The sequence below is a fragment of the Zonotrichia albicollis genome, chromosome 33, assembly GCF_047830755.1.
Source record: "Zonotrichia albicollis isolate bZonAlb1 chromosome 33, bZonAlb1.hap1, whole genome shotgun sequence".
NCBI lineage: Eukaryota > Metazoa > Chordata > Aves > Passeriformes > Passerellidae > Zonotrichia > Zonotrichia albicollis.
The window spans coordinates 5820101-5832839 of record NC_133851.1 but is presented as its reverse complement, the minus strand read 5'-3'; positions in this window follow the sequence as shown (position 1 = coordinate 5832839).

The following is a 12739-nucleotide window of genomic DNA, read 5'->3' as shown; positions in this document are numbered from 1 at the left end:
CCTTTCATCTGGGAACCATCCTGCGTATCGTGGATTTTCAGGAGCCAGCCGGCCACTCCCAGCCACAGGCCCCCAAACACAAACTACGGCCCTTTTCCCTGGAAGTAAAACGGACCTGCTCATCTTCTGGCTGGCAGATTGCAGGAGCCACATGGCTCTATCAAACCAGCCCAACTTGGCAGTGGTGCCAACTTGGGTCTGGCAATCATCCTGAGTATCGTGCATTTTCAGGAGCCAGCCAGCCACTCCCAGCCTCAGGCCCCCAAACACAAACTACCGGCCCTCTTCCCCGGAAGTAAAACTGACCTGTCCATCTTCTGGCTGGCAGATTGCAGGAGCCACTCGCTACTATCAAAACAGCCCGACTTCGCACTGGTGCAACCTTTCATCTGGGAACCATCCTGCGTATCGTGGATTTTAAGGAGCCAGCCGGCCACAGCCAGCCACAGGTCCCCAAAAACAAACTACGGCCCTTTTCCCTGGAAGTAAAGAAGACCTGCCCATCATCTGGCTGGCAGATTGCAGGAGCCACTTGGCTCTATCAAAACAGCCCGACTCGGCACTGGTGCCACCTTTCATCTGGGAACCATCCTGCGTATCTTGGATTTTCAGGAGCCAGCCGGCCACTCCCAGCCACAGGCCCCCAAACACAAACTACGGCCCTTTTCCCTGGAAGTAAAACTGACCTGCCCATCTTCTGGCTGCCAGATAGCAGGAGCCACATGGCTCTATCAAACCAGCCCGACTTGGCAGTGGTGCCTACATGGGTCTTGCAATCATCCTGAGTATCGTGCATTTTCAGGAGCCAGCCGGCCACTCCCAGCCACAGGCCCCCAAACACAAACTACCGGCCCATTTCCCTGGAAGGAAAACTGACCTTTCCATCTTCTGGCTGGCAGATTGCAGGAGCCACTTAGCTCTATCAAACCAGCCCGACTCGGCACTGGTGCCACCTTTCATCTGGGAACCATCCTGCGTATCGTGGATTTTCAGGATCCAGCCGGCCATTCCCAGCCACAGGCCCACGAACAAAAACTACGGCCCTTTTCCCTGGAAGTAAAATTGACCTGCCCATCTTCTGGCTAGCAGACTGCAGGAGCAACTTGGCTCTATCAAACCAGCCCAACTCGGCACTGGTGCCACATTGGGTCTGGGAACCATCATGCGCGGCGTGGATTTTAAGGAGCCAGCCGGCCATTCCCAGCCACAGGCCCCCAACACAAACTACGGCCCTTTTCCCTGGAAGTAAAATTGACCTGCCCATCTTCTGGCTAGCAGATTGCAGGAGCAACTTGGCTCTATCAAACCAGCCCAACTCGGCACTGGTGCCCCCTTGAGTCTGGGATCCATCATGCGCGGCGTGGATTTTCAGGAGCCAGCAGGCCATTCCCAGCCACAGGCCCCCAAACACAAACTACGGCCCTTTTCCCTGGAAGTAAAACAGACCTGCCCATCTTCTGGCTGTCAGATTGCAGGAGCCACTTGGCTCTATCAAACCAGCCCGACTCGGCACTGGTGCCACCTTGGGTCTGGGAACAATCCTGCGCGGCGTGGATTTTCAGGAGCCAGCCGGCCACTCCCAGCCACAGGCCCTGAAAACAAACCACGGCCCTTTTCCCGGGCAAACAAAACTCACCCACCCCGCTTCTGGCTGGCAGATTGCAGGAGCCACTTGGCTCTATCAAACCAGCCCAACTCGGCACTGGTGCCGCCTTGGGTCTGGGAACCATCATGCGCGGCGTGGATTTTCAGGAGCCAGCCGGCTATTCCCCGACACAGGCCCCCAAACACAAACTGTGGCCCTTTTCCCTGGAAGTAAAACAGACCTGCCCATCCTCTGGCTGTCAGATTGCAGGAGCCACTTGGCTCTATCAAACCAGCCCGATTTGACACTGGTGCCCCTTTGGTCTGGGAATCATCATGCGTATCGTGGATTTTCAGGAGCCAGCAGGCAACTCCAATCCAGAGGCCCCCAAACACAAACTGTGGGCCTTTTCCCTGCCAAACAAAACTCACCCACCCCGCTTCTGGCTGGCAGATTGCAGGAGCCACATGGCTCTATCAAACCAGCCCGACTCGGCACTGGTGCCACCTTTCATCTCGGAACCATCCTGCGTATCGTGGATTTTCAGGAGCCGGCAGGCCATTCCGAGCCACAGGCTCCCGAAAACAAACCACGGCCCTTTTCCCTGGCAAACAAAACTCAGGCACCCCGCTCCTGGCTGGCAGATTGCAGGAGACACTTGGCCCTATCAAACCAGCCGGCTTGGCACTGGTGCCACCAATCATCTGGGAACCATCCTGCGTATCGTGGATTTTCAGGAGCCAGCCGGCCACTCCCAGCTACAGGCGCCCAAACAAAAACTACGGCCCTTTTCCCTGGAAGTAAAACTGACCTGCCCATCTTCTGGCTGGCAGATTGCAGGAGCCACTTGGCTCTATCAAACCAGCCCGACTTGGCACTGGTACCCCTTTGGGACTGGGAACCATCCTATGTATCGTGGATTTTCAGGAGCCAGCCGGACACTCCCGGCCGCAGGCCCCCAACAGAAACCACGGCCCTTTTCCCTGGCAAACAAAACTGACCCGCCCCCTCCTGGCTGGCAGATTGCAGGAGACACTTGGCTCTATCAAACCATCCCGACTCGGCACTGGTGCCCCTTTGGTCTGGAATCATCCTGCGTATCGTGGATTTTCAGGAGCAACCCAGCCACTCCATGCCACAGGCCTCCAAACACAAACTAGGGCCCTTTTCCCTGGAAAAAAAACTGACACACCCCGCTTCTGGCCGGCAGATTGCAGAAGCCACATGGCTCTATCAAACCAGCCCAACTCGGTACTGGTGCCACCTTGGGTCTGGGAACCATCATGCGCGGCGTGGATTTTTAGGAGCCAGCCAGCCATTCTCAGCCACAGGCCCCCAAACAAAAACTACGGCCCTTTTCCCTGGAAGTAAAACTGACCTGCCCATCTTCTGGCTGTCAGATTGCAGGAGCCACTTGGCTCTATCAAACCAGCCCGACTCGGCAGTGGTGCCACCTTTCATCTGGGAACCATCCTGCGTATCGTGGATTTTCAGGTGCCAGCCGGCCATTCCCAGCCACAGGCCCCCAAACACAAACTACGGCCCCTTTCCCTGGAAGGAAAACTGACCTGCCCATCTTCTGGCTGGCAGATTGCAGGAGCCACTTGGCTCTATCAAACCAGCCCGACTCGGCACTGGTGCCACCTTTCATCTGGGAACCATCCTGCGTATCGTGGATTTTCAGGAGCCAGCCGGCCACTCCCAGCCACAGGCCCCCAAACACAAACTACGGCCCTTTTCCCTGGAAGTAAAACTGACCTGCCCATCTTCTGGCTGGCAGATTGCAGGAGCCACATGGCTCTATCAAACCAGCCCAACTTGGCAGTGGTGCCAACTTGGGTCTGGCAATCATCCTGAGTATCGTGCATTTTCAGGAGCCAGCCGGCCCCTCCTAGCCTCAGGCCCCCAAACACAAACTACCGGCCCTCTTCCCTGGAAGTAAAACTGACCTGTCCATCTTCTGGCTGGCAGATTGCAGGAGCCACTTAGCTCTATCAAACCCGCCCGACTCAGCACTGGTGCCACCTTTCATCTGGGAACCATCCTGCGTGTCGTGGATTTACAGGAACCAGCCAGCCACTCTGAGCCACAGGGCCCCAAACACATACCACGGCCATTTTCCCTGGAAGAAAATCTTAGCGGCCCATCTTCTGGCTGGCAGATTGCAGGAGCCACGCGGTACTATCAAACCAGCCCGACTTGGCACTAGTGCCATTTTTTTCATTTGGGGACCATCCAGCGCGGCATGGATTCTCAGGAGCCAGCCGGCCACTCCCAGCCACAGGCCCCCAAACACAATCTACGGCCCTTTTCCCTGGAAGTAAAACTGACCTGCCCATCTTCTGGCTGGCAGATTCCAGGAGCCACTTGGCTCTATCAAACCAGCCCGACTCGGCACTGGTGCCACCTTGGGTCTGGGAACCATCCTGCGCGGCGTGGATTTTCAGGAGCCAGCCGGCCATTCCCGGCCACAGGCCCCCGAAAAAAAATCACGGCCCTTTTCCCTGGCAAACAAAACTCACCCACCCCGCTTATGGATGGCAGATTGCAGGAGCCAGTTGGCTCTATCAAACCAGCCCGACTCAGCACTGGTGCCACCTTTCATCTGGGAACCATCCTGTGTATTGGGGATTTTGAGGAGCCAGCCGGACCTTCCCAGCCACAGGCCCCCAACACAAACTACGGCCCTTTTCCCTGGAAGTAAAATTGACCTGCCCATCTTCTGGCTGTCAGATTGCAGGAGCTACTTGGTACTATCAAACCAGCCCGACTCGGCACTGGTGCCATTTTTCATTTGGGAACCATCCTGCGTATCGTGGATTTTCAGGAGCCAGCCGGCCACTCCCAGCCACAGGCCCTGAAAGAAAACCACGGCGCTTTTCCCCGGCAAACAAAACTCACCCACCCCGCTTCTGGCTGGCAGATTGCAGGAGCCACTTGGCTCTATCAAACCAGCCCAACTCGGCACCGGTGCCACCTTGGGTCTGGGAACCATCATGCGCGGCGTGGATTTTCAGGAGCCAGCCGTCTATTCCCCGACACAGGCCCCCAAACACAAACTACGGCCCTTTTCCCTGGAAGTAAAACAGACCTGCCCATCCGCTGGCTGTCAGATTGCAGGAGCCACTTGGCTCTATCAAACCAGCCCGATTTTAGACTGGGGCCCCTTGGGTCTGGAAACCATCCTACGTATTGTGGATTTTCAGGAGCCAGTAGGCCATTCCCAGCTACAGGACCCCAAACAAAAACTACGGCCCTTTTCCCTGGAAGGAAAACTGACCTGCCCATCTTCTGGCTGGCAGATTGCAGGAGCCATTTGGCTCTATCAAACCAGCCCGGCTCGGCACTGGTGCCCCTTTGGTCTGGGAATCATCCTGCGTATCGTGGATTTTCAGGAGCCAGAAGGCCACTCCCAGCCAGAGGCCCCCAAACACAAACTGTGGGCCTTTCCCCTGCCAAACAAAACTCACCCACCCCGCATCTGGCTGGCAGATTGCAGGAGACACATGGCTCTGTCAAACCAGCCCGACTCAGCACTGGTGCCACCTTTCATCTGGGAACCATTCTGCGTGTCGTGGATTTTCAGGAGCCAGCCAGCCACTCTCAGCCCCAGGGCCCCAAACACATACCACGGCCATTTTCCCTGGAAGAAAATCTTAGCGGCCCACCTTCTGGCTGGCAGATTGCAGGAGCCACTCGCTACTATCAAACCAGCCCGACTTGGCACTGGTGCCACCTTTCATCTGGGAACCATCCTGCGTATCGTGGATTTTAAGGAGCCAGCCGGCCACAGCCAGCCACAGGTCCCCAAAAACAAACTACGGCCCTTTTCCCTGGAAGTAAAATAGACCTGCCCATCATCTGGCTGGCAGATTGCAGGAGCCCCTTGGCTCTATCAAAACAGCCCGGCTCGGCACTGGTGCCACCTTTCATCTGGGAACCATCCTGTGCGGCGTGGATTTTAAGGAACCAGCCGGCCATTCAAGGCCACAGGCCCCGGAAAAAAAACCACGGCCTTTTTAACTGGCAAACAAAACTCAGCGACCCCGCTTCTGGCTGACAGATTGCAGGAGCCACATGGCTCTATCACACCAGCCCAACTCAGCACTGGTGCCACCTTGGGTCTGGGAAACATCATGCGCGGCGTGGATTTTAAGGAGCCAGGGGGCCATTCCCAGGCACAGGGCCCCAAACACAAACTGCGGCCCTTTTCCGTGGAAGTAAAACAGACATGCCCATCTTCTGGCTGGAGATTGCAGGAGCCACGCGGTACTATCAAACCAGCCCGACTTGGCACTGGTGCCATTTTTTTCATTTGGGAACCATCCAGCGCTGCATGGATTTTCAGGAGCCAGCCGTCCACTCCCAGCCACAGGCCCCCAAACACAAACTACGGCCCTTTTCCCTGGAAGTAAAACTGACCTGTCCATCTTCTGGCTGGCAGATTGCAGGAGACACTTGGCTCTATCAAACCAGCCCGATTTGGCACTGGGGCCCCTTGGGTCTGGAAACCATCCTGCGTATCGTGGATTTTCAGGAGCCAGCAGGCCACTCCCAGCCAGAGGCCCCCAAACACAAACTGTGGGCCTTTTCCCTGCCAAACAAAACTCACCCACCCCGCTCCTGGCTGGCAGATTGCAGGAGACACTTGGCCCTATCAAACCAGCCGGCTTGGCACTGGTGCCACCATTCATCTGGGAACCATCCTGCGTATCGTGGATTTTCAGGAGCCAGCCGGCCACTCCCAACCACAGGCGCCCAAACAAAAACTACGGCCCTTTTCCCTGGAAGTAAAACTGACTTGCCCATCTTCTGGCTGGCAGATTGCAGGAGCCACTTGCCACTATCAAACCAGCCCGACTTGGCACTGGTACCCCTTTGGGTCTGGGAACCATCCTATGTATCGTGGATTTTCAGGAGCCAGCCGGCCACTCCCAGCACAAAGGCCCCCAACAGAAACCACATCCCTTTTCCCTGGCAAACAAAACTGACCCGCCCCGCTCCTGGCTGGCAGATTGCAGGAGCCACTTGGCTCTATCAAACCAGCCCGACTCAGCACTGGTGCCACCTTTCATCTGGGAACCATCCTGTGTATTGGGGATTTTCAGGAGCCAGCCGGCCACTCCCAGCCACAGGCCCCCAAACACAAACTACGGCCCTTTTCCCTGGAAGTAAAACAGACCTGCCCATCTTCTGGCTGTCAGATTGCAGGAGCTACTTGGTACTATCAAACCAGCCCGATTTGGCACTGGTGCCATTTTTCATTTGGGAACCATCCTGCGTATCGTGGATTTTCAGGAGCCAGCCGGCCACTCCCAGCCACAGGCCCCCAAACACAACCTACGGCCCTTTTCCCTGGAAGGAAAACTGACCTGCCCATCTTCTGGCTGGCAGATTGCAGGAGTCACTTGGCTCTATCAAACCAGCCCGACTCGGCACTGTTGCCCCTTTGGTCTGGGAATCATGCTGCGTATCGTGGATTTTCAGGAGCCAGCAGGCCACTCCCAGCCACAGGCCCCCAAACAGAAACGGTGGGCCTTTTCCCTGCCAAACAAAACTCACCCACCCCGCTTCTGCCTGGCAGATTGCAGGAGCCACATGGCTCTATCAAACCAGACCGACTCGGCACTGGTGCCACCTTTCATCTGGGAACCATCCTGCGTATCGTGGATTTTCAGGAGCCAGCCGGCCACTCCCAGCCACAGGCCCCCAAACACAAACTACGGCCCTTTTCCCTGGAAGTAAAACGGACCTGCTCATCTTCTGGCTGGCAGATTGCAGGAGCCACATGGCTCTATCAAACCAGCCCAACTTGGCAGTGGTGCCAACTTGGGTCTGGCAATCATCCTGAGTATCGTGCATTTTCAGGAGCCAGCCAGCCACTCCCAGCCTCAGGCCCCCAAACACAAACTACCGGCCCTCTTCCCCGGAAGTAAAACTGACCTGTCCATCTTCTGGCTGGCAGATTGCAGGAGCCACTCGCTACTATCAAAACAGCCCGACTTCGCACTGGTGCAACCTTTCATCTGGGAACCATCCTGCGTATCGTGGATTTTAAGGAGCCAGCCGGCCACAGCCAGCCACAGGTCCCCAAAAACAAACTACGGCCCTTTTCCCTGGAAGTAAAGAAGACCTGCCCATCATCTGGCTGGCAGATTGCAGGAGCCACTTGGCTCTATCAAAACAGCCCGACTCGGCACTGGTGCCACCTTTCATCTGGGAACCATCCTGCGCGGCGTGAATTTTAAGGAACCAGCCGGCCATTCAAGGCCACAGGCCCCGGAAAAAAAACCACGGCCTTTTTCCCTGGCAAACAAAACTCAGCGACCCCGCTTCTGGCTGACAGATTGCAGGAGCCACATGGCTCTATCACACCAGCCCAACTCGGCACTGGTGCCACCTTGGGTCTGGGAACCATCATGCGCGGCGTGGATTTTCAGGAGCCAGCAGGCCACTCCCAGCCACAGGCCCCCAAACACAAACTGTGGGCCTTTTCCCTGCCCAACAAAACTCACCCACCCCGCTCCTGGCTGGCAGATTGAAGGAGACACTTGGCCCTATCAAACCAGCCGGCTGGGCACTTGTGCCACCATTCATCTGGGAACCATCCTCCGTATCGTGGATTTTCAGGAGCCAGCCGGCCACTCCCAACCACAGGCGCCCAAACAAAAACTACGGCCCTTTTCCCTGGAAGTAAAACTGACTTGCCCATCTTCTGGCTGGCAGATTGCAGGAGCCACTTGCCACTATCAAACCAGCCCGACTTGGCACTGGTACCCCTTTGGGTCTGGGAACCATCCTATGTATCGTGGATTTTCAGGAGCCAGCCGGCCACTCCCAGCACAAAGGCCCCCAACAGAAACCACATCCCTTTTCCCTGGCAAACAAAACTGACCAGCCCCGCTCCTGGCTGGCAGATTGCAGGAGCCACTTGGCTCTATCAAACCAGCCCGACTCAGCACTGGTACCACCTTTCATCTGGGAACCATCCTGTGTATTGGGGATTTTCAGGAGCCAGCCGGCCACTCCCAGCCACAGGCCCCCAAACACAAACTACGGCCCTTTTCCCTGGAAGTAAAACTGACCTGCCCATCTTCTGGCTGGCAAATTGCAGGAGCCACATGGCTCTATCAAACCAGCCCAACTCAGACCTGGTGCCACCTTGGGTCTGGGAAACATCCGGCGCGGCGTGGATTTTAAGGAGCCAGCCGGCCATTCCCAGCCACAGGCCCCCAACACAAACTACGGCCCTTTTCCCTGGAAGTAAAATTGACCTGCCCATCTTCTGGCTAGCAGATTGCAGGAGCAACTTTGCTCTATCAAACCAGCCCAACTCGGCACTGGTGCCACCTTGGGTCTGGGAACCATCATGCGCGGCGTGGATTTTCAGGAGCCAGCCGGCCATTCCAAGCCACAGGCCCCCAAACACAAACTACGGCCCTTTTCCCTGGAAGTAAAACGGACCTGCCCATCTTCTGGCTGGCAGATTGCAGGAGCCACATGGCTCTATCAAACCAGCCCAACTTGGCAGTGGTGCCAACTTGGGTCTGGCAATCATCCTGAGTATCGTGCATTTTCAGGAGCCAGCCGGCCACTCCCAGCCTCAGGCCCCCAAACACAAACTACCGGCCCTCTTCCCCGGAAGTAAAACTGACCTGTCCATCTTCTGGCTGGCAGATTGCAGGAGCCACTCGCTACTATCAAACCAGCCCGACTTGGCACTGGTGCCACCTTTCATCTGGGAACCATCCTGCGTATCGTGGATTTTAAGGAGCCAGCCGGCCACAGCCAGCCACAGGTCCCCAAAAACAAACTACAGCCCTTTTCCCTGGAAGTAAAATAGACCTGCCCATCATCTGGCTGGCAGATTGCAGGAGCCACTTGGCTCTATCAAAACAGCCCGACTCGGCACTGGTGCCACCTTTCATCTGGGAACCATCCATTGCGGCGTGGATTTTAAGGAACCAGACGGCCATTCAAGGCCACAGGCCCCGGAAAGACAACCACGGCCTTTTTCCCTGGCAAACAAAACTCAGCGACCCCGCTTCTGGCTGACAGATTGCAGGAGCCACATGGCTCTATCACACCAGCCCAACTCGGCACTGGTGCCACCTTGGGTCTGGGAACCATCATGCGCGGCGTGGATTTTAAGGAGCCAGGCGGCCATTCCCAGCCACAGGGCCCCAAACAAAAACTGCGGCCCTTTTCCCTGGAAGTAAAACAGACATGCCCATCTTCTGGCTGGCAGATTGCAGGAGCCACGCGGTACTATCAAACCAGCCCGACTTGGCACTGGCGCCATTTTTTTCATTTGGGAACCATCCAGCGCGGCATGGATTTTCAGGAGCCAGCCGGCCACTCCCAGCCACAGGCCTCCAACACAAACTACGGCCCTTTTCCCTGGAAGTAAAACTGACCTGCCCATCTTCTGGCTGTCAGATTGCAGGAGCCACTTGGCTCTGCCAAACCAGCCCGATTTGGCACTGGGGCCCCTTGGGTCTGGAAACCATCCTGCGTATCGTGGATTTTCAGGAGCCAGCAGGCCACTCCCAGCCACAGGACCCCAAACAAAAACTACGGCCCTTTTCCCTGGAAGGAAAACTGACCTGCCCATCTTCTGGCTGGCAGATTGCAGGAGCCACTTGGCTCTATCAAACCAGCCCGACTCGACACTGGTGCCCCTTTGGTCTGGGAATCATCCTGCGTATCTTGGATTTTCAGGAGCCAGCAGGCCACTCCCAGCCAGAGGCCCCCAAACACAAACTGTGGGCCTTTTCCCTGCCAAACAAAACTCACCCACCCCGCTTCTTGCTGGCAGATTGCAGGAGCCACATGGCTCTATCAAACCAGCCCGACTCGGCACTGGTGCCACCTTTCATCTGGGAACCATCCTGCGTATCGTGGATTTTCAGGAGCCAGCAGGCCATTCCGAGCCACAGGCTCCCGAAAACAAACCACGGCCATTTTCCCTGGCAAACAAAACTCACGCACCCCGCTCCTGGCTGGCAGATTGCAGGAGACACTTGGCCCTATCAAACCAGCCGGCTTGGCACTGGTGCCACCATTCACTCGGGAACCATCCTGCGTATCGTGTATTTTCAGGAGCCAGCCGGCCACTCCCAGCCACAGGCCCCCAAACACAAACTACGGCCCATTTCCCTGGAAGTAAAACTGACCTGCCCTTCTTCTGGCTGGCAGATTGCAGGAGCCACTTGGCTCTATCAAATCAGCCCAACTCGGCACTGGTGCCACCTTGGGTCTGGGAACCATCCTGCGCGGCGTGGATTTTCAGGAGCCAGCCGGCCATTCCCAGCCACAGTCCCCCGAAAACAAATCACGGCCCTTTTCCCTGGGAAACAAAACTCACCCACCCCGCTTATGGACGGCAGATTGCTAGAGCCAGTTGGCTCTATCAAACCAGACCGACTCAGCACTGGTGCCACCTTTCATCTGGGAACCATCCTGTGTATTGGGGATTTTCAGGAGCCAGCCGGCCACTCCCAGCCAAAGGCCCCCAACACAAACTACGGCCCTTTTCCCTGGAAGTAAAACTGACTTGCCCGTCTTCTGGCTGGCAGATTGCAGGAGCCACTTGCCTCTATCAAACCAGCCCGACTTGGCACTGGTACCCCTTTGGGTCTGGGAATCATCCTATGTATCGTGGATTTTCAGGAGCCAGCAGGCCACTCCCAGCCAGAGGCCCCCAAACACAAACGGTGGGCCTTTTTCCTGCCAAACAAAACTCACCCACCCCGCTTCTGCCTGGCAGATTGCAGGAGCCACATGGCTCTATCAAACCAGCCCGACTTGGCACTGGTGCCACCTTTCATCTGGGAACCATCCTGCGTATCGTGGATTTTCAGGAGCCAGCCGGCCACTCCCAGCCACAGGCCCCCAAACACAAACTACGGCCCTTTTCCCTGGAAGTAAAACTGACCTGCCCATCTTCTGGCTGGCAGATTGCAGGAGCCACATGGCTCTATCAAACCAGCCGGCTTGGCACTGGTGCCAACTTGGGTCTGGCAATCATCCTGAGTATCGTGCATTTTCAGGAGCCAGCCAACCACTCCCAGCCTCAGGCCCCCAAACACAAACTACCGGCCCTCTTCCCCGAAAGTAAAACTGACCTGCCCATCTTCTGGCTGGCAGATTGCAGGAGCCACTCGCTACTATCAAACCAGCCCGACTTGGCACTGGTGCCACCTTTCATCTGGGAACCATCCTGCGTATCGTGGATTTTAAGGAGCCAGCCGGCCACAGCCAGCCACAGGTCCCCAAAAACAAACTACGGCCCTTTTCCCTGGAAGTAAAACTGACCTGCCCATCATCTGGCTGGCAGATTGCAGGAGCCACTTGGCTCTATCAAAACAGCCCGACTCGGCACTGGTGCCACCTTTCATCTGGGAACCATCCTGCGCGGCGTGTGTTTTAAGGAGCCAGCCGGCCATTCAAGGCCACAGGCCCCGGAAAAATAACCACGGCCTTTTTCCCTGGCAAACAAAACTCAGCGACCCCGCTTCTGGCTGACAGATTGCAGGAGCCACATGGCTCTATCACACCAGCCCGACTTGGCACTGGTGCCACCTTTCATCTGGGAACCATCCTGTGTATTGGGGATTTTCAGGAGCCAGCCGTCCACTCCCAGCCAAAGGCCCCCAACACAAACTACGGCCCTATTCTCTGGAAGTAAGACTGACCTGCCCATCTTCTGGCTGTCAGATTGCAGGAGCTACTTGGTACTATCAAACCAGCCCGACTTGGCACTGGTGCCATTTTTCATTTGGGAACCATCCTGCGTATCGTCGATTTTCAGGAGCCAGCCGGCCACTCCCAGCCACAGGCCCTGAAAACAAACCACGGCCCTTTCCTCGGGCAAACAAAACTCACCCACCCCGCTTCTGGCTGGCAGATTGCAGGAGCCACTTGGCTCTATCAAACCAGCCCGACTCGGCACCAGTGCCACCTTGGGTCTGGGAACCATCATGCGCGGCGTGCATTTTCAGGAGCCAGCCGGCTATTCCCCGACACAGGCCCCCAAACACAAACTGCGGCCGTTTTCTCTGGAAGTAAAATAGACCTGCCCATCTTCTGGCTGGCAGATTTCAGGAGCCACTTGGCTCTATCAAACCAGACCGACTCGGCACTGGTGCCCCT